The sequence below is a fragment of the Aquila chrysaetos genome, chromosome 5, assembly GCF_900496995.4.
Source record: "Aquila chrysaetos chrysaetos chromosome 5, bAquChr1.4, whole genome shotgun sequence".
In the NCBI taxonomy this organism is placed as follows: Eukaryota; Metazoa; Chordata; class Aves; order Accipitriformes; family Accipitridae; genus Aquila; species Aquila chrysaetos.
In genome coordinates this window covers 48,642,221-48,669,890 of record NC_044008.1, presented here as the reverse complement: position 1 = coordinate 48,669,890, position 27,670 = coordinate 48,642,221, and the positions used below count along the sequence as shown (strand labels likewise).

Below are 27,670 nucleotides of genomic sequence, written 5' to 3'. Positions count from 1 at the left end.
AATCTCTTTTAAAAATTAGAGAGAGCAAGAGAGAGACTTGCACAGAATAAGTGAAACTCTTCTGAAAACACAGCTCCTCTGGAAATGGGGTTGCTGGCTCTCTCAGGGTAAGGCAGCTGTTAGAATGCCCACACAATCAACATATCAGGCAGTTCAAGGGTTGGTGGATCTAAAGCAGATGTGGAGGAGTTTTAACTTTAATGGTCCCTCTTGTGTCTGAAGACATTAACATTGTGATGGGGGCTCCCTGTCATTTCCCTGTGCTGCTCGTGCTCCTTCCCCAGATTGCAAAAAAGAGATCAGAAACATCACTGAAATTATCAAATACTGAAGGAGAAAGAAAGTGTTTGGATGCCGTGACAAGGCCAGCAAACTGTATGTAAAGATCCTTATTGAGCAGCATGAAATTGATTATTAGTTTGATAATGTAGAACTCGGGCAGCTTATTCACATTACCTACTTCTGCAGGTAACAGACAAAGAACGGACAGAGACTTTACTGAAGGAGTTTTTACTTCCTTATATTAACAGCACATAATGATACAAACAACAGTCAGAACAAGAATCATGACACCAACAACTCCATAAGACTTATTCTTGTTGATGGTAATAATTTCTTGACCTTCACAGATTTATGATCACTGCTATTATTAGCTTTTAAGACTGTCCTACTATAACTGTTTATCTTTGTCCATATATCATAAAAAATTTTTCCTTCAGCCATTTCTATTAATAGCTCTGATCACCTAGATAAAGAAATTAAGAAACTCAGTTAAATGTATTCTTTATCTAACTCAGATGTCTACTCACCCATCTACACAAAGTCCAGATGGTGGAAGTAATGGATGAAATTCATAGTTTCACTCCTATAACATGTCACGGAAGCCAACTTTTCCCTATACAGGAAGAAAGAGCACTGATTAATTTTTTTAATTTTTTTTTTTTTTTTAAAGAAAAATCAAAAAAGACTGTGAGTCCCAAGCTCAGCCTACTTCAGTCTCAGAATACTATTGGAAAATTATGTGCTAATGATCCTATTTCAGAAATGTAAATGATATTTTGTAACTTGCACTGGAACTTACTCTAGCATTTACTGTAGCAGTATTTGTTATTATGAAGCAGATTCTTATAAAATAAATTATGGAGAAAAGCCTGTCATAGTCATTCAATACATAAAAAGAAAGAAATCATGCATTTGTTGTTGATCTTTACCTTCCCTGGATTCCACACCCCCCCCCCTTCTTTTTTCCCCCTTTGTCTCCTCAGTGGGAATGGGGGATCACCAAGGGGTAGGGGACAGAAAAGCATTCTGCTTTCTCCTCTTCCTCTCTGTTTATCTTTCACCTACTACATTCTTTCCTCATACACTGAATGGCCATTTTTCTGTTAAAGGCATGTCTTTCCTATTGCTGAAAATTCATACTGAGAGATCTTCTCTTGTCTAAAACAAGTTATTCTGTCTTTTTTCTGGGCAACTGTAAGGTTCATTATCACAAATAAGTGTCTTCTATTTATCATCTTCACTGAATTTGCTGCCATTTCAGTGCAATTCTTATTTGGTTCTTAACAGAAATTCAGTCCCTTATTACTCTTATTTTTACATGGGCCCTTACTAGCCCCAAAATTCATCTCAATACTAGATTCTACAATGGATTTGCTTTTTCTACAACTTCTTAGTAAGGATCAAAGTCTCACATCAACATAAAACCGTGGATCATACTGTCAACTTAAATATTTGCAGTTAAGGATTTTCCAAACGTGATTCAGAACTAATCAAGAGATTAAAATCAACACCAATATATTCCAGCTCCTTCATTTACCTGATCTCTCAAATCATTATTTTTAACTAATGTTTCTATGCATTTATACAAAAGTTGTTGATATCTGTGACTGACAACTACTTTGTAAGAGCTTCTTACCAGCCTACAGTCCAAGTTTTAATTTCACTGGTTAAATATCCCATTCATCTTGCCTCTCTATTAGAGTCTCTGCCATTTTGAGCACCATGTCTTACATCTCCAACCAAAGCATATCCAAAAAAACCTGCTGAATTCATCCAGTTTTTCCACAGATACATCAAAAAGCACTAAGTGGATCTCTCCTCTTAATTCTGCACTACTGGCAAATGAAGGGATATTGCACTCTCAAGAAACACTCGACTTTTTGAACTATGAGCCACCGTTGTGCTATCTTAATAATTTTAATAGGCACTCTAATTTCATTCAATCCAGACTTTTTCTTGAAATACTTCCCTTTCTTAAGGCTTTTAATAACCACTCATATATTTTAATACCCCTACTTTCTGTTGAGCTAGCAATTTCTTGTTATTCTCACATGGACTGGGTGAAAATAATGAAAAATAACCTACTACAAGATAAAAGTAATTGTGTAATAGGCATTAAATAAGATATTAAAGGATTATTATTCAACCCCTTCTATGGCTCTATACTTCATTACAATTTAGTCTGTTTCAGAAAAGAAGAATCAGTGCTTTCAAGAAACAATAATCAAGAAACAGAATGCAAAACCTGTTTTAAATAAATTTGTGGGGTTTATCTACCTTTTCTTAGATTCATTTATTCCAATAATTTAATTTTAAGTAATCACTGAAAGCATTACACAGTTTCTTGTCTTTAAATCTGTAAGAATCCATGTGAGGGCTTTAAAAACTTTAAATCGATTGCTCTGTTGAAAAAAGGGATTGTATCACTGATTGTTGTATAAATCAAAAACCAGTACTTAAATTCCAGTATACTGCACATTTCATCAAAAAAGTCAACACTGTACACTCTTGAGCCAGAAAGTCACTGTATTAACGGCTCCAGCCATTACTGAAAATTCTGAGATCAGTAGTCAACAGACAACTTAAAATGGGACAGTCTAATTCTAAAGACTTCCAGTAAAACTGAATTATTCCAAAAAGGCTTGAATTATTTTCCAAACAGTTATGCTACTAGAAGCAGGACTAAAGCTCTTTCCATAGCCAAAAGCCAAGACTTCTATTATGCAACACTGTAGTTATCTATAATGTGTATCATGCTGAGCCATTCATCCAAGAATATCCTTTGCCTCCTTTAGGGTGAGAGGTAATTTAATCTCAGTACTAGCTCATTTCTCCCAAGATTGCCAGTCCTGTGAGAAATTACAAGATTAGCTTTACGAAGAAAACAAATGTGCATTAGGCAGAGGAATTTAACCCCACGTTCACCCTAAGGCTGATATACAACACTAAAGAACAGAGATTTTCTCCTAACCTATTGCAGTTTGATAAGGTGAAGTATCTTATTTGCTATTAAAAGGTAAAATATAAGTATTCTAGCTTCAGCAGTGGAGGCTTAAATACCTTATTGACAATCTTTTATTCCCTTAATAGTGTATTTCATTGTAATGGCCAAAATCATTATGCAGGAATACACTCTGGCAGTCAACTTGTGTAATTCAATATCCTTCACTACCAATGTGTTATTTCCAATCTTGTCTAATACTGCATCTCTCTCTAAATCCTCTTTTGAGAACATAATTGTTCCTTCATTCAGTGAGAACAAATCAGTCTCATACACAAAAGCCTTAGTACAGATACACATCATTGTACAGTTAGAACTTCAAAATGCTTTTAAAAGAAACGCATGCAACACGGGACAGTATTTTCACAGTGCTGAAAAGAGCTAACAATGCAAGTCAGACATTAACAGGTTTGTGCCATTGTGCACTATCATTAATATACAGTACCGAATAAGCCAAATTTACCTGGCATTGTTCAGTTGGTTTTTGTACTTAGCTATAGTCACTAGTATGATTACTAACAAGTGCTCAGCTATGACTACAGAACAAGGAAATATTGTTGACTGGGCATGGTACACTAGATTAAAGTCTTTTCTTTACAGGATTGAATAAATCCTTCTATGTACTGTGAAGCATCAGGCTGAATCACATATAAAGTGTCAGAGCCCTCATTCCTAGTGTTAATTTGAGGGGAGACTGAAGTAACAGTTTTGGATCTCTAAACTTATAGGGGAAAAAAATGACTTAAACTTAGCTGAAGTGTTTTTCTAACCCCAGGGGCTTCAGGGGTGAACAAGTATAGAACTCTTACCCGTGCCTACTTCAGACTTTGGTATTTTTATTCCATTTTGTATGAGCTGAGCAGCCTTTGGCTCCAAAATGAAAGAATACTTCAATATGGCAAACTAGTGTTGAATTCAGGTGAACAGGATGATCAAAATGAATGAGTGAAATCAGAGATACAGATCTGTTCTCTGTTTGTTCAAGCTAAATGCAACTCAGTCTCAAGTCACTTGATGAGATTTGTTCAAGGAGTGATTACATCCCAGCTAATCGGAAATAACAAACACAATATACTAAATTTAAATCATCATTCTAACTAGGTCAGCAGAGAACAGGTGAGCAGCCTAAATGCCACAGAAATTATCACATGAAACAGTGTTAGGAAAATGATAAGGAGTTTAGAAGTCAGAGGGTATCTTTTCTGCATATAAATAAACAAAAGATCAAAAGCCTGACCTGTGATTTTCTGATTCACAACATTATTCAACACTTGGAATTTGATCTTATGCTAGTTGAATATGAAATGGACTTTTCTGGCATTTTTCATAAACCGTAATTCTTGTCATTTCAGAAAGACTGAAGTTACCTGAATTTTTATTTTTCTCCTGTTAATGATTTCTATCCTATTGGCAAAGAACATTCATGGATTATTTGGCCCTACAGAAAACCTCAAGAAAACCATGCAGATTTCTGATGGAAAGCAATCTGCATTGAGACAGAAGTTCAAAACCTCTGATACATTTTCACAAAATTGTTTTACTTTAATCAATCGATGTTTGTTAATAAAAGCATGTTTTGTTCCAAAATTCCAAATCAGAAAGGGACTGAGCATTTGCCATACTCCCTTTATATATAAAATGTTGCATGCTTTACAACAGAAAACTGCCTTATAATAAACTCTTCAAAATTTGTCTACGATTACCATGGAATCTAAAGTTCCACTTTGATAATATACAAATTTCCATAGAACTTGCCATAAAAAACCACCAGTGCTCACAAAGGAGCAGATTCACATCTCAGTTTTCTCCTTATGTTTTCTTTCTTGTCTTCCAAGCCCTCTGATGTTTCTTTTAATTAGTTTACCAGAAAAGCAACTTTCTGCTTGCTATTAGTCAGCACCCAAAAATACTCTACAAATTACTAATTCAAAATCTTCAACACAGATTTGTATTGTCAACATAACTTCCAAAAGCTAAGGCGTGATGGGAATAAATGCACTAGACATCATAATCATCTTCATAAATAGAGGATACTCACAGTTTTAGACATGTCCTAAGTTCCTTTACATTCTTCTCAGCATGCCAGGTGGCCTAACAAGTACCATGCATAGACAGTGACAGAAACTGTCAATATAATGGGGGAAAAAAAAAAAATCTCTTTATTTCCTTTGACTTCTAAACTCCAGTGTGTAATTTTAGTTCCCTGTACAAAACCTTTAGCATCAAGAATTATTGTATTGTCACCAATAATTATTGCCACTGATAATTATGGTTAAAGAGGCAGAAAATCTACAGGGTGCCATGAGTTCACCATGCAAATCTCTAGGCAGATGATACTTTAAGGCATAGGAAAAGCAGGTTCCCCCTAATTTGGCGGTGCTGTCACTGTTGTCACATTCTGACACACACTATGCCAGTTTGGTGATAACAGTTAAATGAGGCAAGTATACTTTCAAAACAAGACACATCAGCTTTAGAGAGAGAGCACAGAACAAAGAGAATCTGTGCAGTAGTCGCAAGGAGTTGTTTTAAAGCACAATGAGTGTTCTACATTAATAATATATCTTTCTACGTTGCACCATTCATCTTCTATTCAGTCTTGTACGTCTCAAACATTAGCTGCTTGCCACATCAGCCTAGTGGTTGGCAACCTTCTTATACGCATCAAACCTGACACTGAAAACTCCCTATTTACATCCATCCTCCCAGTCCTGCTTCTTCCTGGCTTTCCTTTTCTTGCAGTGCTGAAATCTGGACAACATTCCTTTCCTCTTTCTCTTTTTATGGTTCAATTACTGAAGCACACTCTAATGCCTCTTACCCAACTTATTTACCTCTGATCATCTCGATAACCATTATGCATCCCACATTCTTCCTCCACTCTGCCCAAATTCCATAGCTCAGTTATCACTTATCACTATCACCATGTTTCATGCCTGCTGACATCTTCCAGTGGTGCAATATCGGAATTGATATTCAAGGTTAACTGGGGTTACAGAGAAACTATGAAACATCTGACCAGAAGAACATTAGAACTGATATATGGAATTAAAGTATTTCTTCAGTTTGCTTGGTCAGTTCAGAATTTATCACCATCTTAAGATTCTACACTTCTAAAATCAGTAGCTTCCTGTGGGGGTTTGGTGGTAAAAAGCTGAACTGATAACTACGTGGTTTCTTACATATTCTTGATGGAACAGAAATCTGGCATGTTCCATTTCTTCAATTTTCAGCCAAATAAAAACTAATCAAAACTCCTGAATAATACAAAAAACCCCTCAAGCAAACAAAGAAAAAACCCCAAACCAACTGTATTGGTTTGTATCTGTCTATTGTATCTGTCTGAGATAGGGTTAATTCTCCCCATAGCAACCCTCATAGAGCTGTGCTCTGCATGGGTAGCTAGAAAGGAGTTGATAACACACCAGTGTTTTGGCTACTGCTGAGCAGCGCTGGCACAGCATCAAGGCTGGCTCTCCAACATTTTTGCCCCGCCTCAATGGCAGGCTGGGGCTGGGCAAGGTCTTGGGAGGGGACATAACCAGGACAGCTGACCTAAACTAACCAAACAGATATTCCATACCATATGACATCAGCTCCGATATCAAAACTAAGTAAAGGGAGATGGAAGGGGGGCATTTTTTGTCTTCTGGAGCAACCACTACGCGTACTGAAGCCCTGCTTCCCAGGAGGACAAACTTTGGCCTCTTCAAGGCACTGGTTGAGAAAGTCCCGTGGGAGATGGTCCTGAAGGGCAAAGGGGTCCAGGAGGGATGGATATTCTTTAAGAAGGAAATCTTAATGGCTCAGGACCAGGCTATTCCCATGTGCCGCAAGTCAAACCGCTGAGGAAAACAACTGGCCTGGCTGAATGGGGAGCTTTTGCTAGGAGTCAAGAAAAAAAGGAGAGTTTATCATCTCTGGAAGAAAGGGTGGGCAACTTGGGAGGAGTACAGGGATCTTGTTAGATCATACAGAGAGAAAATTAGAAAGGCAAAAGCTCAGCTAGAACTAAATCTGGCCACTATTGTAAGGGACAACAAAAAATGTTTTTACAAATATGTTAACAGTAAAAAGAATCCCAAGGAGAATATCTATCCTTTAATGGATACAGAAGGGAATGTAGCCACCAGAGATGAGGAAAAGGCCGAGGTACTTAATGCCTTCTTTGCCTCAGTCTTTAATAGGGAGACCAGTTATCCTCAGGGTACTCCGCCCCCTGAGCTGGAAGGTAAGGATGAAGAGCAGAACATACCCCCCTTAATCCAGGAGGAAATAGTTAGTGACCTACTACGCCATCTGGACACTGACATATCTAAGGGACCCGATGGGATCCATCCAAGAGTACTGAGGGAACTGGCAGAGGTCCTTGCCAAACCACTCTCTATCATCTATCGGCAATCCTGGTCAACGGGGGGGGTCCCAGAGGACTGGACGCTTGCCAATGTGACTCCCATTTACAAGAAGGGTCACAGCGAAGATCCGGGGAACTACGGGCCTCTCAGCCTGACCTCGGTACCGGGGAAGATTATGGAACATTTTGCCATGTGAGTGCTCTCAAGACAAGTCCAGGATAAGCAGGGGATTGGGCCCAGTCAGCATGGGTTCACAAAAGGCAGGTCCTGCTTGACCAACCTGATCTCCTTCTATGACCAGGTGACCCACCTAGTGGATGAGGGAAAGGCTGTGGATGTTATCTTCCTTGAATTCAGCAAGGCCTTTGACACTGTCTCTCATGGCATACTCCTTGAGAAGCTGGCGGCTCATGCCTTAGACAAGTGTACTCTTCGCTGGGTGAAAAACTGGCTGGATGAACGAGCCCAAGAGGGTTGTGGTGAATGGGGTGAAATCCAGTTGGTGGCGGGTCACAAGTGGTGTTCCTCAGGGCTCAGTGTTGGGCCCCATTCTGTTTAATATCTTTATCGATGATTTGGATGAGGGGATTGAGTCTACCCTCAGCAAGTTTGCAAATGACACCAAGTTGGGAGGCAGGGTCGATCTGCTTGAGGGTAGGGAGGCTCTACAGAGAGATCTGGACAGGCTGGATCGATGGGCTGAGGCCAATCGTATGCAGTTCAACAAGGCCAAGTGCCAGGTCCTGCACTTTGGTCACAACAACCCCATGCAGCGCTACAGGCTTGGGGAAGAGTGGCTGGAAAGCTGCCCGGCAGAGAAAGACCTGGGGGTGCTGGTTGACAGCCGGCTGAATATGAGCCAGCAGTGTGACCAGGTGACCAAGAAGGCCAATCGCATCCTGGCCTGTATCAGAAATAGTGTGGCCAGCAGGACTAGGGAAGTGATTGTCCCCCTGTACTTGGCACTGGTGAGGCTGCACCTCGAGTGCTGTGTTCAGTTTTGGGCCCCTCACTACAAGACAGACATTGAGTTGCTGGAGCGTGTTCAGAGGAGGGCAACCAAGTTGGTGAGGGGCCTGGAGCACAAGTCTTATAAGAAGTGGCTGAGGGAACTGGGGCTGTTCAGTCTAGAGAAGAGGAGGCTGAGGGGAGACCGTATTGCTCTCTACAACTACCTGAAGGGAGGTTGCAGTGAGGTGGGTGCTGGTCTCTTCTGTCAGGTGGCTGGAGATAGGATGAGAGGAAATGGCGTCAAGTTGCAGCAAGGGAGATTTAGGTTAGATATTAGGAAAAATTTCTTTACTGAGAGGGTTGTCAGACATTGGACTAGGCTGCCCAGGGAAGTGGTTGAGTCACCATCCCTGGAGGTATTCAAAAAGTGAGTAGACAGGGTACTCCAGAACATGGTTTAGTGGGCACGGATGATGGTTGGACTTGATGATCCTGAAGGTCTTTTCCAACCTAAATGATTCTATGATTCTATGAAGTGGCTAGACATCACCTGCTGATGGGAAGTAGAGAATAACATCATATGTTTTTTCTTTGCTTTCACGCATGACCTTTGCTTTCACCTTATTAAACTGTCCTTACCTTGACCCACGAGTCTTTTGTTATATTTTCTCCTCCCTGTCCAGCTGAGGAGGGGGAGTGATAGAGCGGATTTGGTAGGCACCTGGCGCCCAGCCAGGGTCAACCCACCACACCAACAGAACCAAAACAAAAACAAAAAAAGCCCCACAGGAAAGTATTTATTCCACAACTTCAGCCCATCTTAGAAAGTAAGATATCCCCTTTTACATGAACTCTGCATTGGTACTGGATGCAAGCTACTCAGGGATCAAATGACCAGGGTTGACACTACAACTGTGAAATGATGGTGGTCTCATTCTCTGTGGAATTTGGAAGCAAGATAGAATTAAGAAGAAAGTATGGCAATTACCTGGCTCCCTTCTCAAAACAGTCTTGTTTGGACATTTGTTCTACTTTAATTTTTACCATTTTTAACCATCCTTTCCTTAGGTTTATATAAAACATTACCCAATTGTGAGATTAACCATGGGAATGTGCTGAATTCACATTTAAAACACCTGAAAACACATTTGACTTTGCAAAAAGCCGAGCTCTTACTGACATTTTTATACCTGCTTTTGTCATGACAAAACTTATTAAAACAATCCAAAATAACACTTTAGAAGAATAAAGAATTGAACAACCCTTTTGCAAATCCCCCATCAATTTGTAATTAAATCCACACAGCATACCCGCTGTAATTTAGTTATGCTTTCCTATGTGTTCTTGCAGGTGAAATAAAGAGATTATTTACATACCTTTAGAGATTGTGTGCTTCCAGTTTCTACTGTCCCAAAACAAAATAGTCATTCCCTTTTCTGCCAATGGAGAATTGTATCTGATACTTTTCATTTTCCATACGAGTCTATGTGCAAAAAACTAAATTTTGAGGAAGTGTAATCTTTCTTCATTAGTGGGAAGTGAAAGATTGTATCCATGAATCTCTCACTCTTCTCACAAATGCTGATTGCACAGTAGGGGCTAATAATGAAATAATTAAACACACAAACAATCATTAAGCTAATACCTAGTGTTGCAGCCATTCTTTCTCTACAACTATTGTATTTCCAATAGAGTAGTCGTGAAACTTTCCTGTAAAAGCAGAGCAGTAACTTGTGTGGGGCTACATGTTCATGCTCTTTTATGCCTTTTGGTATGACTACATACGGTGTAATAATATTTTTATAGAAATAGATTTGGGTTTGTTTTCTTTTTTTTCCTCAGACTGTTAAGAAACAAAGAACAGCACTACCGAAACGTACTGTGGATTTTCTGTGAAGGCTTAAGTCCAGACACTTACCACCGAGTCTGCCATTTGTCTGGTGCTAAAGATACAGTGTAATCTGCTGTCACAATCTCAAAAAGTGAGAATTATAGAAATCTAAGCATCAGAAACACTGAATTCCTGGGTCTGCAGCGATACTTTCTAAAGCTACAGGCAACAGCATAATGAAACCACATGGAGGGAAAATGGAGTCAGCAGAGTTCATGATAAAAAAAAAAAAAAAAGCAAGCAAGATTTTCACAGGAAGATCAGACATTAGTCTACCTCATCCAAAAATGAGATGAATTCTTTATCATTTAGAGCCTTTACCTCAAGTTGTAACTCAGCCCTGTAATAGGTATGCTCTAGTCAAACCACTGAGCTAGCCACAAGTACCAACGGGTAAAGTCTATCTGTAGGGCTGTGGAGATTGTTGGCCTAGATTTAAGACCACAAGGGACCTTTACAAAGTATTGCTACATTAACAGAGGCCCGATCTACTGTCTCTTTTATTTTGATTTAAATTAACATGCAATAGTTGGCAATGCATACAAACCACAGTAGTTTACAGAAGTGCTATCTAATTCAAAATTACCAATAATACTGAGATCTATGTGTGGCTCTATCTTTACTTCTCATTACTACGCTTAAAACCCATAGTACAGATGCTATCAGGGACAACGTACTGCACGTATACAATTAAAGTTAAGGATGGATAGAGAGCTCCAGTGCTACATAGCTTTGCCTCAATCAGTTTAAGTTAGATACTTAATACACAATATCAGAAAAGATTATACGTTTAGTAATAACCCCCAACTTTCATTAAGGGGATTATTGTATTTTCTATCTCTGCATCTACTGCTTGATTTGGCAAGGGAAATAAAATGAGCTTTATGAGAGGATTGCCTCTCTTTAGTTGCACAGGTAATTAAGTATGAAAGAAAAAAAGTATAAGAATTTTTAAGTTATTTTAAACAAATTTTCCTGATTTGCTACCATCTGTTCTCACTAGAGAGTGACATTTTGGCATACCAGAAAGAAACAGCAGACAAAGAAACACATAGAAACAGAATTCTTTGATGTTAGTTTAACAGCTTGAAAGTGAGAGGGTGATCCCATACAGCAGCTATACACAGCATCTCACCTTTCTAGAACTCCTCGATACCCTACAAGTTTGAGGCTGTTGGAAGATATGCGATTCTATGGACATCACAAGAAATCTTTTCTTATGAGACTCTTCACTGAATGGCAGCACTCATACTACAAGTGCCACTTTGCAGGCGTGAGGATTGCTGGAAAACACTTATATGAGCATCTCTAAACCTCCAAGAGGTTATCAAAACCAGAGAGCACATTAGAGGGAAGTTGTGGAGCAGACAAGATTTCATTGAGAAGTTCCTGCCCAAAAGAGGAGGAAAGACCTTTAAACTGGCTTTATTTTAGTTTTCTTATTTCCTAAAGAAAAAAAAAGAAAGAAAATAAACAGCAGAAACGTGTCTGTAGACAAGTAGGAGACATGCTAAAGTTACACTGTTTTTTAAGTGCAAAGAAAAATACGGGAGCTACAGGGAAATACATCTAAACTCTCTCTGTAAATGGACAGTGAAGCTTTCATATGACTTGAATTATTACTTCCTTTGTGCAAAATCTCCTTCACTGCTGGGACAATCACTATTATTTTAAACACAGCAGCACGGCCGGAGTTTCTGAAAATCTCTTAAAGAACAAAGGAAAACACAGAATTGGGAAACTCTTATTTGAAGAGCATTCTCTTAAGAATAGTAACTTATCTTTACATAGCAACAGAAATACTGAATAATCACAAAAGATATTAAACAATTTCCTGTTAACTCCTGAATGCAGTGTGGATCAGATTCACTCCTGCTAGCACAGGGGTGTGCAAAAAGTACCTACAAGAGGGAATTCGTCACAGTGAAAAATAATACTGCCATCTGCGCTCCCTCAGGGCTTCAGCTTTCATTTGATGCCGGAGGCTCCATCACAGTCTTGCTGGCAGAGGGTGTCTTGTGGAGGTGATGAATCAATATATTTTCCAGCTTCCCAGGCTACACTCTGTCTCCAGCCCCCAGATGGATGTATCTCCAGGTCCTGCCAGCTGCTGCTGACTGCTGTGTCCACCGCCAGCTGAGACTACACCCTCCAGCACCTCTCCTACTTTCTTCATCCAGCTGGTGCTTCCTATCCTACGTTTCCCTACACTGCCTAACTCTACAGCAGAGGTGACATTAACAGATTACACACGAGACTCATCCAGTGCTTCTCCAGAGATTGCAACCCATAATTCAACAGCCCTTGATTTAAACCAAGAGCAACACACGAGTCAGAATCATAGCCTAACTCATGTGCTCTGTATAATAAATAGACCAAGCACAAGGCTAGTAGCCAGCAACTCATAAATTTGAGTACCACCTCTGATGCCTTGGAATTTAGGGAAGTTTTGGATGCATTTGCCCCATGCAAGTTGCAAAGCTATGTTTAGAACACAAATAATTTCATTTGTTGCATTATGTTAGATATATAAATCCCTATTTAGTTCTCTGTAATGTGTCATAACTACAGGGAGCCACACAACAGGCAAGGTCCGTTAGCACCAGTGAGTATCAGAAGTTTTCAAACAACTTTTAATGAAAATCCCAATGTAACAGTCCTTGCCTTACAATCCCTTCCTCAGTTTCCCTGCCTGTAAGATAAGGTAGTGTATGGATACTAAATGAAACTTTTAGTACTACTGCATTTCATTATTATTCAATGAATATTTTTTGGTGGTTTGAGATTTTTTTTGTTTGGCTCTTTGAGGGGGGGGGGCTAGTTTTTAAATAGAGAATCTTTTCTGCAGGTAAAGGTTAGTATTACTGGTTAGATTTAACTGCAGCTTTAGACATTTTACCTTGGATCTCTACATTTACACCTGTCTTTTCCACCTGTGCTCACTCAATTAAGTGGACTGATTCAAGAAACTGTAGGGGGTTGCCAGTCCTTGGCTAGTTTGTGGAACCAGCTCACATACCCACTGAATATTGTGTGGGCATGCAAATCAAACAGCATTATTTCACATTTGTATTGTACTTACTTTAGTAAACCCTGAACACCATGCAGTCTTCCCCTTACCCTGAACACCATGCAGTCTTCCCCTTTAAGCCACAACTCCATTTTCGTATTAAAGTTAACACCTCAAAAATAGTGTTCTCATTCAGTATGAACACTTCATAATTACATTTTTCTAAAAAGCTGTAATAAACTTTATTTAAGTGCTTCCCATTTTATTGCCAACCCCAAACATTGTTCATTTGCAAGCACAAAGTGTCCTCTTGACACGATAATGAAAGTGCATTCATACATGTCAGCTGGAGCAATTATGTACTTCAGATTTATATGCAACAAGTATTATTCAGTCTTTCTGCTGACATTTTCAAACATGACATGCATATTAAAATTAACACCTGAAGTGTGAACATAGTTCACTTTAACTGCAGATTTCCCAAATTTCTCAGAAATTTGGACAACAAGAGAGTAATCAAAATCTTTTTATAAAGAGGCCATCTAATTCCATACCATATTCAGACAGATTTGCTCTTGTTCAATTACCTCTCCAGTACCTAATACAGGAAGAAACAGAGTGAGAAAAGAGCCCTGGGCCGGTATTAAGATATACCGCTGTCTCTAATGGTCTCACAGCATATTAGGCAAACTGTGAATTTCTGTTCCTTTTACTTGAGCAATCTCCGTTTACTGAACCACTTAGCCTTGTCTTCAGCAAAGCTCATTGCCTGGGCTTGCAGCCCCACCAGTGCAGGCTTGAATGGGAACTGCTAGATGTCTCTGACAGATTGCAGATTGCATCCTACTGCTTGCAGCACAGAGTTTGCTGGAATAATGCTGATTTATTGGGGGGGGGGGGGGGGGGGGGGGGGGGGGAGATTACTTTGAAACTGGATTTTAAAGGACACTTCTTTTCCCAACACACCGAGCCACCTCAAATGTATTTCACCCTCAGAAGAGTTGAAGAAAACTTGGATGATTTGTTTCCTTTTATTTTAATTAGCTTTTAATTTTTATCTTTCTTCCAATGCTTCCTACTCTCAAGAAAGAAACCAAAATTAAGGGAAAACCACTACTTCATTGAAGAGATAAAAACCTCACCTAACCTTATAGAAGGTAAAACCTAACAAATATAGCCTCAGCCAGGCTGCTTCAGATGGAACTCACAGTTGCAGCATCAGTTGCCCCAGGGCCCTATTTGACATGTGACTAATGGTACCTTTGATTTCCTGTTTTACAGATCTGTTATGAGGATCACCCATCATCTACAAAGCACTCTGTGAACCTGTAGGGAGATACATAAGAAAATTGCCAGTCTTCTGTTCAGAGCACAGATTAGGGTGTGCTTGCTACCAAAAATGCATTCTTGCAGGACAGAATCTAACAGCAGACAGTAGAACTTAGAACTGCTTATCTAAGCTTCATCTTGCCCATCCTCTAGACCCAAACGAAACAAAGTAACCTAACAAATCTCAGTGTCTTGCTTAAAATATCCAGCATAATTAGATTGTGAAACCACACCACTGTGAAGCAAGAACTGGTTTATCTTCCTTTCAAGGAACAAAGAAACAGGGATTTTCTTTGTAACAGATAATGAGAACTAACAAACTCAACCATTAACCATTACACACCTGCAATAGTACACAGGTCTTCAAGAAGCTTATAATAAGACCCAACTTTTTTGGTACAGGGTCAGTAAAATATCTTATTGATATAGCAGTTAAGGCTCAAAAGCATTATAAGAAACAAAAAAACCCAAAACCTAAAATAATTTATACAGAACTGTTACTGCAAGAACAGCTGGTTGAGTGATAACAATGGAAGAAATCTCAGGTGAGAAAGATAATAAGCCAGATCCTAAAGTTATTACTCTGGTAAATCTACTTATACACCAAAGAAAGCATAATGCATATTCAAGCAGCAGGCTCAGTCATAAACTGTAGCCCTGTTCTGCCACCCAGTTAGACCTGCTCCTGACATTTCTTCCACTGAAGCAATCCCACACACATGCAGCAGAACACTTCTAGAACCCCACCGGTTTGGTACATTTAGGACACAACACAAGATCAAGTTCCTGTCCCCTCCCAGGAAACAAAACAGCCCGGAGAAGGCTGCTGCTCCTAGATTAATTCATGCAGCACAGCCCTGCTGCCCTCTTGTTCCTGAGGTAACTTGGGAGCAGACAGAAAGCAAATACCAAGGTTCAAGTCAAAGATATGCAGTGGAGCACAGCAAAGCACCCGGTTTCCAGCCTGACTCTACCAATTCCTCCTCACTGATTACTTTTAGGATTCATCCTTAGGTTAGTGTGCTGCAAAGCAGTCTTTCAGCTGGACTGAAGGAGTACTAAGTCTTACCTTTGCAAAAAATTCCTTCTCAAAGAATTTTTTTTTTTTTTTTAGGCAGCAGGCTTTAGTCCTAACATAACTCTGCTTCAGTTCCAACCACTCGTTCTTAGTGCTCAGTTATGACCCTTAGCTGGATTAATTTTAACTCTTTTTTTCTATTTTAAACTATGTTTCCATTCTCACTGGAAGCAAGCTTTGAAAATTGCAATTAGGATTGCAGGTGGAAAAAAAAAAAAAAAAACACACTTAAAATTTAATGCTTAATTTCCTCTGTGGGAACTCCAGAGGCACAAGTAATGGTTCACTGGAAACAAGTCATTAAGCTGAACATCTAAGGACAGAAATAATATACAAAGCTCCTGACTTCTTACGAGCTCATTTACAACAAGATTTGGCTTTGGAACAATTTATAGACTCTTTAGTGTTGTCTGCAATTACTTTCTTTGTCAAAATCATTGTGAGAAGGAAGATAGTGAGAAAAAAGTTGCATTACATGCACATACATGACTACCTTGCATAAAATAATTATGTATGTGTCAGGGAATTGACTTTATCTTTCTGATTCTATAACATCCTAATTTTTTCAAGTATAACTGGGAGGAAAAAAGTGATTGAGAGTGCAAATCAGAGGGATAAGAAAAAAAGTCTCTAATTTTACTATATAGATCTTACACATCTGTGGGTCGGATATTATCTATGAAATTAGACCTAACCAATAGAATCAGTTTGATAGGCGTCACACAAGGCACAACAGAGACGTGTCATTTATTTCCAGTGTGTCCTACTTGAATAAAGGAGCTCTAGTTATCTTGAGGAAAATGAAGAACAGTTGCATGGATACATCTAGAACCATTAGCACTTATTAGCAAACTACTGCCTCAGGTTTTGGTTTGAGGAAAGTGTACGGCTCATGGGAATTTAAAAAAATCCAACAGCTTCAACATGTGAAAGTCTTTATTTGTATTTAATTTGAAAAATAATAAAAACCATTACTATATTAGCAATAGTAACAAATAGAAAATTATATGGAATTAAGCTACTTTGGCAGAAATTGGCCAAGTCTAAAATACATAACTACATTCACTCAAAGTCACTGATGTAATACTGCAGAACATGACTAAATTGAAGTATTAATGGTCTCAACTACAGGGCCATTGGGTACCTGCTCTTTACATTGAGTAGGAAATGCAAAGGTCTTTGCCCATCTGCAAAGCAGATCACTCATATCCATTGGCAGTGATTTCTGTTTTCTTCGTACACTACACAGTGGTGAATAGCGAAGTGCATCTCTCACAATGGATACGTGAAGAAATAACAGCTCCCTAAGTGTATTTGTTTACATTTGCTGCAGATGATCTGTAGGTTTGCTATGACACTAACCATATCTCACTACCACTCTAACAATTCTCAGCTGTCAGCCAGAATAATTTTTTTCCAGTTGTTAGATACACACTCAGATCTGACTTATCCACTGCATCATCAGTATACTCCACGGAAAAAAAGATTTTAATGGAGTTTTCCAAAAGAAGACAAGAAGCAAGTCCCAAAAGAAATGAACGCTCAGCCATGTGTTTTTTTGATTTCCACTTTTGAGTAAATATTTGTACCACCACAGACTGGCATGTCTAAGCACCAAACTCTCCTGTTTATCAATAGGTCAGCTCTATGTACGCAAAGCCACAATGCAAGGTGCCCCAGGCTGTCTTTGAAGTGACCTTAACCTGATATAGAGATGACATGCATAGAAAAGAGAAAGAGTTTTATCTCTTTGAGAGCTCCGTGCTTGAATTCTATTTAAAAAAACAACAAAAAACCCCACACAAACTAGCAACACGAGACAGCCTGACAGCAGTGCCAAATGATACTGACCTATATATAATAGGTTTGTGATTGGAAGCATTTTTCACCATGGACATAGAATTGTCCTTAATTTTGTGATTTTCACTATGCTAGAGACTCCTGACAGTATTATCTTTTCAATTAAGATTGTTGTTTTTTCAAACATATTTCTTTCCTGGCCAACTTACCTGTAGAGGTACAGTCAGGCTAGTAGGAAGTCTTAAGTTTTTGCCAATACATTCTTATTTCATTTGAAAAACTAAAATTAAAAGTATGCTGATAGAAAAAAAAAAAAAGAATAAAAAAAAACCCCCACATTTATCTGCAGGCTTAAAAGAACTATATTAGATACCCTAATCAAAGTATAACAGCAAACCTGAGAAGAGTTGGTTTTCTCCCATACAGATTAACACTTTACATGATCTAGCAAGTCACTAGCTTTATATAATACGTGAGACTGTGAACTTCAAAGCACGTTAGAACCTAAAATTATTGTTTAGAAAATAACTCAAGATGCCCTAGACATAAATTCATGCTCATGCACTATGCAGCACAGGTCCAGTGAAACCTGTGAATCTAGGACACGACAGAGCTACCATGCACATGCAACATAGGTAAACCACAGGGTTAGCTCACATCACAACAGTAACAGCTTTGCTGTGTGTACTCGCACCAAAGCGGATGGCAGGTCTGTAGGGTGTGCTCAGAGCCGACCAGCTACTGTCCATGAACGATAGAAGGCATTTGAGCAGAACTAGACAACACCAAGATTTCCAGACTTCCCCTAACACACAGCCACAGAAAAACAGCATGCACCATGCTGCAAGATTGTCAGAAATCCTGGTCAAATATTGCGAACTGAAAATCCCATGCTAGCAGAATTTCTCACATCAAGACAGACGACATGTCCTGGAAAACCAGCAGTACAGTAACCTTGGCCAAAGCAGTCCAGGCCTGTTTGCCAGAACTAACTAATAAAGGCAACATGAGACAATTGAAAACATAGGACGAATAATCCAAAATGAAACTACTGCATGCAATTCTGCCACCAACTTAATAAAAGCCCATGACACAATTACAGTATGATCATATCGTAATCGAGCACCATCATACCGTGTTATAATGCAACAATCTAAAGATGGGAAATGCAGATAAGCTAGAGCAGAGACTTTCCTTCCTCCAGAAGGCCAAGTTGTAATCGACCATGCACAATAAAACTAGAATGTAATCTAAACATCCATGGAGTCATTCAGATCATCAGCAAAAGCTTCAGAGCTCTCCACTGAGATAGAACAAGATAATTATTTTGTTATGCAAAATAATTCCCATATAAGTGTCATCTGTCTGTTAAATTAAGGATGATTTGAACTAAGGCTGTGATTTGAAGTAGAAGACAGAATACAAGGAACTGATACTTAACAACAATTGCATTAATACAACTTAATTGTATTAATAATGTGAAAGGTTAGGAAGCTTTTCAGTCCCACATTCAGAAGTGACCAAACATCTACATCTTCTCTTAACACTTTTATCATCCCTATTTCATTCCAGTATAATTTCTTTACATTCCATCAAATGGCATGAAAAGCAGATGAAAGAAGACAGACCTTTCCAGTAATCCTCTAAGCAACAGGGTTTTGTAAGATGATTTGTCCCTGAAGAAATCCTTAGCTTTTCTTTCCCCTACCCCCTTTTTCAAAATCCTTTATGCTCAGCTCAGTAAAAGGCAAAGGATCACTGATCAGAGCAAAACTGCTGTAGTTGTATGGAAGATACTGATGGTAAAATACGGTTCACTTGTTGAAGTATATTGAGATGGGACAGCAGGAAATGAGAAACATTCCACCTATCTGTTTCTTGAATCACTTGGCTCTTCACAAAGCTTTCTTCATGACTTCTTTATTATGTTGTTCTTTTTGCCTTTGTATTCCCCAGTGAAGAGACATTTCTAGGTTCATTCCAGTAACGTCAAAATAATTGAATCAAAACCAAGAACAAAGTATTACAAGAGCTGTGTCTTGATGAATTTATTATTAGAGTAATTGCTAAGAGTTCTTAAATTTCCCAATAGACCCCTCAAGTTCAAAAACCAAGCAGAAGGCATATAGAAAAACACACAATAATATTAATACTGTCATCACCTTTCCCAAGCGCTCACCCTTATCATATATAAATCTACACAGAAGGGACCAGAGCAGGTGCTTATTGTTTTACATTGTTACCAAGTCAATTGTTCTACCCTAAAGCCTGGTTTCAACCACTGTAAATCAGGAGTGATTCCACTAAAAGCAACGGTGCCATGTTCATGTGAAACTGCGAGAGAAGAAATAGGACTCCTGGCCTTGAGAAAGTTCAAGTGGAATATGCCTACGTGGTACTAAAATTGCATTATTTCATGTAGTTTGCTTTTACAAAAGTTAATGAGTCCAATTGCAGATCTGCTGGCAAAAATCATTGTAGAACACCATTTAGACAATAGTCCAAAATATGCTGATAAATCGTTGGTCTTACAAATGACATGAGGAAACTCATTGCCAGTTTCAGCAGCTACAGGGAAACAGAGTAATATTTAAATGATAACTGTGCACTTGATTATATTTACTTTTAAAGCCTATAAACCCCAGAAAATTCAAGATGGAAAAGGAGATCCCAATTCTCAACTATTTGTTAAAAATAGTGAAAGAATAAAACAACATTCCCTCTGTAATTTAGTGTCACACATCAGAAGCCTTGTAGAAATTTCTCTGACATGCTCCTGTACTGAGACAATATAAGTTTATTGTTACGTCAAATGAATTAGTTACAGTCAAAACATACTATGTCAGTGGTCTAAATTTAGGATATTGGCCTGTAGCAGATTTTGGTTAAAACAAATCTGCTATCCAATTCTGCCTTTTCAAGAAAATTATGAAGAGGACAGCACATACATAATTCACATTCTATTAAAAGATTTTTTTAGCTGCCTAGTACAGCATTTCTAAGACAGACCACAAAATGGTGCTTAGAGGATTGGGAAAGGCATTGTGTTTTGAAAGAAATATGCTCACAATATTTGAAATGAATACTTATATTTTGTTTCATCAAAGTTTGAAGGAGAGGGAGAAATTTTATTTAGTTCTTTAACTATTTGTCTGCATAATGGCATATTAATTCGGGACTTATGCATGTAGATGTATTTGTATTACCTACTATATTACCATTTGCCATGCAGATTGAAACAGAACAGTATCTTCAGAGAGTTTATACAGGGATGCAATGATGTAGCCTGGCTTCTTGGCTTTAGCAGCCTAGAGAGCAGCATATCCCAAGGCAAGCTATCCAGCCTGATGGCAGAGTGGTAATCTATGCCTTCTCATATATTTGTCTTTTTTCTGGGTTCTCTACAGCATACAGCGCTTTATTGCACATTTTAAAAGAAGGAATTGAAGTAGTAAAAATAAATAAAGGAAAAATGAGATAAAAAGCGGGCCATATTTATGGAAATAGATCATATGGATGACAGAAGTGCCAACAGATTCTGTAATTATGGGAGACTCCCACTCCAGGCTTTCACAAAGGCATTTGAAATTCAACCATTAGTATGGTGCTACCACAAAAAATGCAAGTGTAGTTCTAAAATGTATTAGGAGATATATTCCCAATATAGATACAAAAAGATTGAGATTAACATACTAAGCATGGGTGAGACTAGATCTGAAATCTAGACTGCCTGGAATCCTAGCTACCCACATTTAAGCAAGAAAAACCTAATTTAGAACTGGAACAGAGAAGGGGCTCCAGGTGTTATATCACCTGCCTTAAAGGAGGAAACTATAATAGCTGGTAAAAAAAACAAGCTTCCTTTCTCAGTTCAGTTTATGTTTCTTTATATATACAATTACAGAGATGTGGTTGTAATCTGAAAAAGTAAGTTTAAATTGAACAACACAAGAACTCTTGCTCTAGGTAATTAGTTTATCATAAACATGGTTCCTAAAATCTCGGATTAAGCTTCTTAATTATAGTCCTTTTATCACTCAGAATTTAAAGATTTGTTTCTTTAATTTTAACCTGATTGTAAATGTATCAGCCTGCTTTGGGGCTTATTGAGTTCTGACACTTCATTTCTCAGAGGAGCCCAGCACTCATGGCACTTCTGGACTTCACCCCTTCTCTTTAATTATAAAATGGTATTCAGCATTGCCTTTTGCAAACCATGATCTTTTGTACATCTCCTTCATAATTATAACAAACTTTCTACCCCCTCGGCTGACAAGCAACATTACAGGCCTGTCAGGTTTCTGGTGATAATGTCTTATTTTACAATGTCATATGAAAAGCTGTCCTTTGAGGATCAGAAATGTACAATATGCACTGCTTCAATGTGTAAAGATAAGATTAAACTACAAGGAAGGCAATTAAATGCTTAGATCATATTAATAAAAGCATTTCCTGTGTTTACCCTGGTGTTATCATTGCCTACAACATTGAGCGGTGTATTTGTTTTGCTGACTAACACATGAGCTGAAAACAAAAAAAGGGATTAAGGAACTGTTTTTCAAAGAACACAGTCAGAATTACTTTTGTGCAGTGCTTTTTTATGCCACTGTAATGAAAAATTCTGCACTTTAAGGGACAGATCTCTGTATAGAAGAAATATCAATCTACCTACAAACAAATCAACATGGGTTAAACTCCTTTGATCTTTGTGGTTTCTGATAAAAACTGCAACTCACTTTTTAGCACTAATGGTTTATTTTTTCTCTTCATAAAATCTTATTAACTTATCAATACAAATAATTTTTTACCTTCATTTGGCCATCACATCCTGTAATAAGACAATAAGTCAGTCAATATATTAGCCATGGGCGTCACCTAGCAATATTTCAGAAAAGAAACGAGAGACTGGAAAAAGACAATTCAATATATTGGGCAGAAAACAATTCAAAAGAGTGGCAGAAACCTGAAAGGCTTGCATATGCATACTGTTGCACAGAGCTACCCAACCATCATTTTATTGTATGCAAAGATGGTGGGGGAAATTGGAGCAATATCTGCAGGCAGCACCTGATACAACAGAGAAGGCAGAGCTTCTTCACTCACAATAGCAAGACAGACCTGTGCTGTCTGCTGTCTGGTTTTTCCAGTACAACACTTGTTTCTGAGCATCAGTCATATCACTGAAAAAAGCTGATGATTTACAGAGGTCACTTGTCTCAGGGAAAAAAAGGACTATGTCTTTGTTATACTTTTTCACATTGACTAGGACAACAAGCCCTATTGCTTATCACAGTGCAAATAATACTAAGAATAATTAATAACCACAACTGACTAGTTTATTAAATATTTAAGCCTGTAAATTAGTCCCCAAGGGAATTGTGGTCTACTCTTTGAGATATTTAAAGGTAGGATACATAAAACACAAGAAAATGTTCTGTGGGGAATAAGCCTATATTTACAGGAACATCAACTAGATTATCTATTAAGGCTGTTTCATGGCCACTAGATGAGTCAATTTACATGAAAGTTAAAAATGAGAAGTTTACTCAGTCTTAGAGTATTTTCTGTTTCTGCTGAACTGTTAATACTGTTTTACAGCAGAACTGAGTTTGGGAGTTTTGTTCTTCCTCTTTTTTTTTTTTTTTTTTTTAAAAAGAAAATGGAATAAATATTAGAAAGACTGTGTTGAATTTCTTTTATATTATGTGGAACAAGGTAAGGGAAAGGAAAAAGATTACGGGCCAAAACATCCCATTCTTGGAAGGCAAGATTTAGTTTTGGCAGACTCTTAAAAGTGTTTAACAAACCTAATTATCACATATGTATGTATATATAAGTACAATTGTAGTAAAGGTGAGAGAAAATGGAACACAATCTTGTGAGACATGCAGGCGTAACGATGCTACGCTACAGAAATGCCTGCCTATTAAGATCTAGACCTTATGAGAAAGAATTCCTGTTTGTTGTCAGGATAAACAAAATATAAACACAATATACACAATGTAATTAAAGCTTCAACATATCCGATGTATGCAATCAGCATACTCACTTGGAAGTTTGTAACATTTTTAAGTCAGAGTTCTGCCTGATTTCCTGGTTTTCAAAGCTTAAGGCAAGCTGTAATTTTTAACCCTTTCTTTCCCTAAAATCACAGAGCAATGTTTCCTAAGCAGTTATCAACTGATAAGCAATTACAGCCAATTGTGTAATAGCAAAAATCTAGAAGATTATTAGTCTATGAAAAGAAAGATTTTAAATTGTTGGTTTTGTTGCAAGATTTTTAATGTGTCGCACATAAATCCATATATGCAATGACAGCCACAGTGTAGCCACATGATAACTTGATTAAAACTTTGATTACAGAGTTAAAACAATCAAGCTTTATGGTGACACACTGCAAGGAATGCCTTCATCTAATCTCCATTTCCACGTGTCAGGCAACCTTAGCACCAGAGCTCTGCCCAAGGCCATGCAGTTCTGTAACACACTGACAGTATCTCCATTAAAATTAGGATCTTCAAACTATGTTAAGCAGCAGCATCCATTTCCGTGGCAAGGAAACAAGATTTCCTTGGTGACCTTACAGCACATGCTGGTATTCCGCTAGTGAGGTTAATACATTATCTTCCAGAGACCAGGAATGGTGGCAGGATGCATAAAGCCCTTGCCCTCCTTCTACTTTGCAGGGGCTCAACTTCCATAACAGACAGACATGAATGTAATAATTAATTAGAGCATAATTCTTTCAATCCCACCTCCATTTTTATTCTGCTACTATGCTGAAAATGTACAGATCTCCTCACCATGTTACTACTTTGGCAATTGGGTGAGAAGTTACTGAACTAACCGAACTAACATCGACCATCCTAGCCCTCTAAAGCTTAAATGGGCTTCCAGTTATGTAAATGAAGAATCATAAGAAGTTGATTAGTTAATTAATGCTCGCTCAGAGGAGAAATATTTACACATTTCTTTAAGTTTAGTACAGACTGTGTTAGACCAAAATCAGTTGAGAAAAATAAGGCACAAAGATCTCTTGATGTTGAGCAGAAAAAAACAGAAACTGATATTATTTTACAAAGTACAAGGTCAATATAAGAAAACATTTTAATAAACCTGATCCCCTTAACCTACAAGATAGAGAACACAGTCCAGCAAGTTTCATGAGCTGGAAAGCCAAAGGAGGCCATAGAATATATAATTGCTGAAGTACTTTCTGTGAGAGTGGAGAGGGAAAAAAAGCAAACCATCTTTGAATGGATATGTTGCTTTTGTCCATATATACTCTTGTTCAGAGTTTGCTTGCAAAAACAGATTTGCACAGTTGCCAGCAAAACAAAATCATACACGATACCTACTGGAGAAACACTGTATGTTCAGCCTGCTTTGCCAGCTAAGATCATATTCAGAATCATTAAGTGCCTAAAAGGGAAGACAGCAAATATAATTCCTTAGTTTTGCCACATGCAAAAGAGTCGTATAATGACTTACATCAACAGTTGGCATTGCTGGTCAATAGCTAGTAGTGGCTTTAACTTGCTTTGTTATAGGTATCAGATTTAATAACTACCTCTTTGTTCTATAAATACACATAAGAGCCCTGGAATTTCTAAATCAGTCAATCAGTCATTAATGGAGTAAGCCTGACGTGGATTATCACAGAAGACCGAGAGAAAGCAGCCTTACTTTTCTTCTGGCACAAACTTTGTGTAATCTTAACCGCCTCTTCTGAAACAGAAGGAACATATTTCAGATATTTAAGATATTTCAACTTACATCACACAGTGAATGCAAGACCTATACCTGTGGTAAGGTACCTAAAATCAGTTTCAGGAGCAGAAAGAGCTCACTGCCTGGGGCTTTTCTTGAGAGCAAGCCCACTTCCTGCAGTTTGCTCAGGAAGCCTAAATAGTAAAGGAAGATTAGGTATGGACAGAAAATTAAAATCCAAACATTTATACCATGCAACATAGTGTATATAGTCCTACACTTCCCTTTAGAGCTCAGCAAGCACATAGCTATGTGTCACCCAGTTTCTGGAATGCTTTTAAAAAGGCATTGCTACTCCCAACTTTATTTTTTTATAAAAGAGAGTAATTTAGCATGTTCCAGTTTTCATTTGAAGACAAACATCAAAACGAAAATTCATCACAGGGCTTGTAAGACTGCCGAGATGAGTTTTCCTGATAATTATTGCTTATTCATGGTTTCTCTCACTCCGTTAACTTAGCATGCTTATTCAAGTTTGCAGGCTGGAGGTTAACAAATAATCTTCAGTGGCTCTCCTCAGCATTTAAAGGTCATTTGAGAATGTCTGATTGGAATGATTGTAACTGAGATTAGCCCTCAGCTGACAAGAAATAAAATGAAAAGGGCAAGTTGTTAGGAATATAAAGGAGACATGCCAGAGACTATTTGCCTTGTTTCTACATAAAGCAGCACATACTCTCCTAGGCACTGATGTAGTGAATCTTTGAGAATTATTGTAGAAAACAATAGCTTTTAGATCAATTCCACTCTCATTCACAACCAACATTCAAGAACCGTGTTTGTTCTGCTGTTTTTAAAATTGTTTTTTTTAGAAATTTTAGAAGTGGCTGCACATACAAACCTCTTGAAAAGAAAGATTTGTACGAGTAATTCCAGTCACCAACTTGGAAACTTCCCCCCATGAGGAAATGAGAATGCACATCATGTAATATATGACCACATTTATATACTATAGAGCCTGAACAACTAAGTTGTTAATTTTGTTAATTTTTCTCTTGCTTCCATTTTTTGTGGGGCGGCAAATGTTCTGTCAGCCATTATCCTGAGAAAAATTGTAATTGATGGGTTCATTTTCATTTATGCCTAAGGAATTTTCACATTATTGTAAGCTGGAAAATATTAGATAATTAACATTGGTGATAAAACTGCATTCATACTGATTACCCTGTTCCACGTATATGCTTAATTGTCAACATTGCAATAGCTTTAACTGCAAATAGACATCATCCATTAGCCAACCAGACTGCTCAATGAGAAAAACACAGACATTTTAGCTGTTATTTGGAGGCTGAGAAGAGCATAATTATAATTTAAATAGGCAGTTTTACCTCTCTTATCCACTTGGAATCCCCCCCCAAAATACTTGTCTTCAATATTTGGGGACAGAGAAACAACACTCTTTACAATAACAGTGATACTGAAGTCTCCTAATGTACTGTCCATCCAGAACAGTCACAGTGTTTTGTAAAGGTAGAAAAGAAATATATTCGTTTCCATTTTTGGAAAGGTGGAAACAAACAGAGAGAGAAGAAACAATGGCTGCTGGTGTGTATCTTGAGTTACTGGACAAACCTTACTAAGGAGAGCTGAAAGAAGGAGAAAACACACTCCCCAGACCCACATGCAAAAGAAATCTTTCCTACACAGGTCATGTTATTTCAAGCAGAATGGGGAGATGGGTGTCTCTCTGCTGCTCTGTTCCTTCTGCCTTGGATCCTAGTTACTAATATCAAAGTAAAAAATAAGATCTATAATGCTCCCTGCGATCCCTTTGTGTGCAAATTTTCTGATTGGACTTGACATCCTTTTCTTCAATAAGAACGGTGAAAAATAAAGGAAATCTTTTGGCAGAGAGGCTGACAAAAGAACTCCATCTTTGGTGCATGTTTCTACAGGCTCTCCCTCTGGTCAGTCTAACACTGCCTGATTTTTGACAGCACTTCTTCCTTCACAGTAGGACCTCCTTCAAGTCTCAGAAGACTGATCTGACTCCAATGACCTGAACAGTCCCAACAGAAGCTGAATCGGTCTCCTAAGCGCAGTGCATTCCGTCCTACTCCCTCTACAGGTTCAGTTTAACGACAGAATTATATTCCAAGCTATTGAGCATTTGTGTTCACTCAGTCTAGTGTTTCAGCCTGCTCTATCTATCACCAGTGTTATTTCCCTGGATGGTTGTTTCATATTTTATTAGAAATGACAG

General features: G+C 38.1%; 1 long non-coding RNA gene across 1 annotated transcript in view; it reads right to left on the bottom strand.

Annotated features, from left to right (window-relative positions):
• The window catches only part of LOC115341622, a 298,778-nt gene that overhangs the window by 146,450 nt on the left and 124,658 nt on the right, over window positions 1-27,670 (bottom strand). Inside the window, exon 3 of the long non-coding RNA XR_003923462.2 lies at window positions 810-895. This is a non-coding gene — a long non-coding RNA (uncharacterized LOC115341622). The remainder of the gene's footprint in view (window positions 1-809; window positions 896-27,670) is intronic.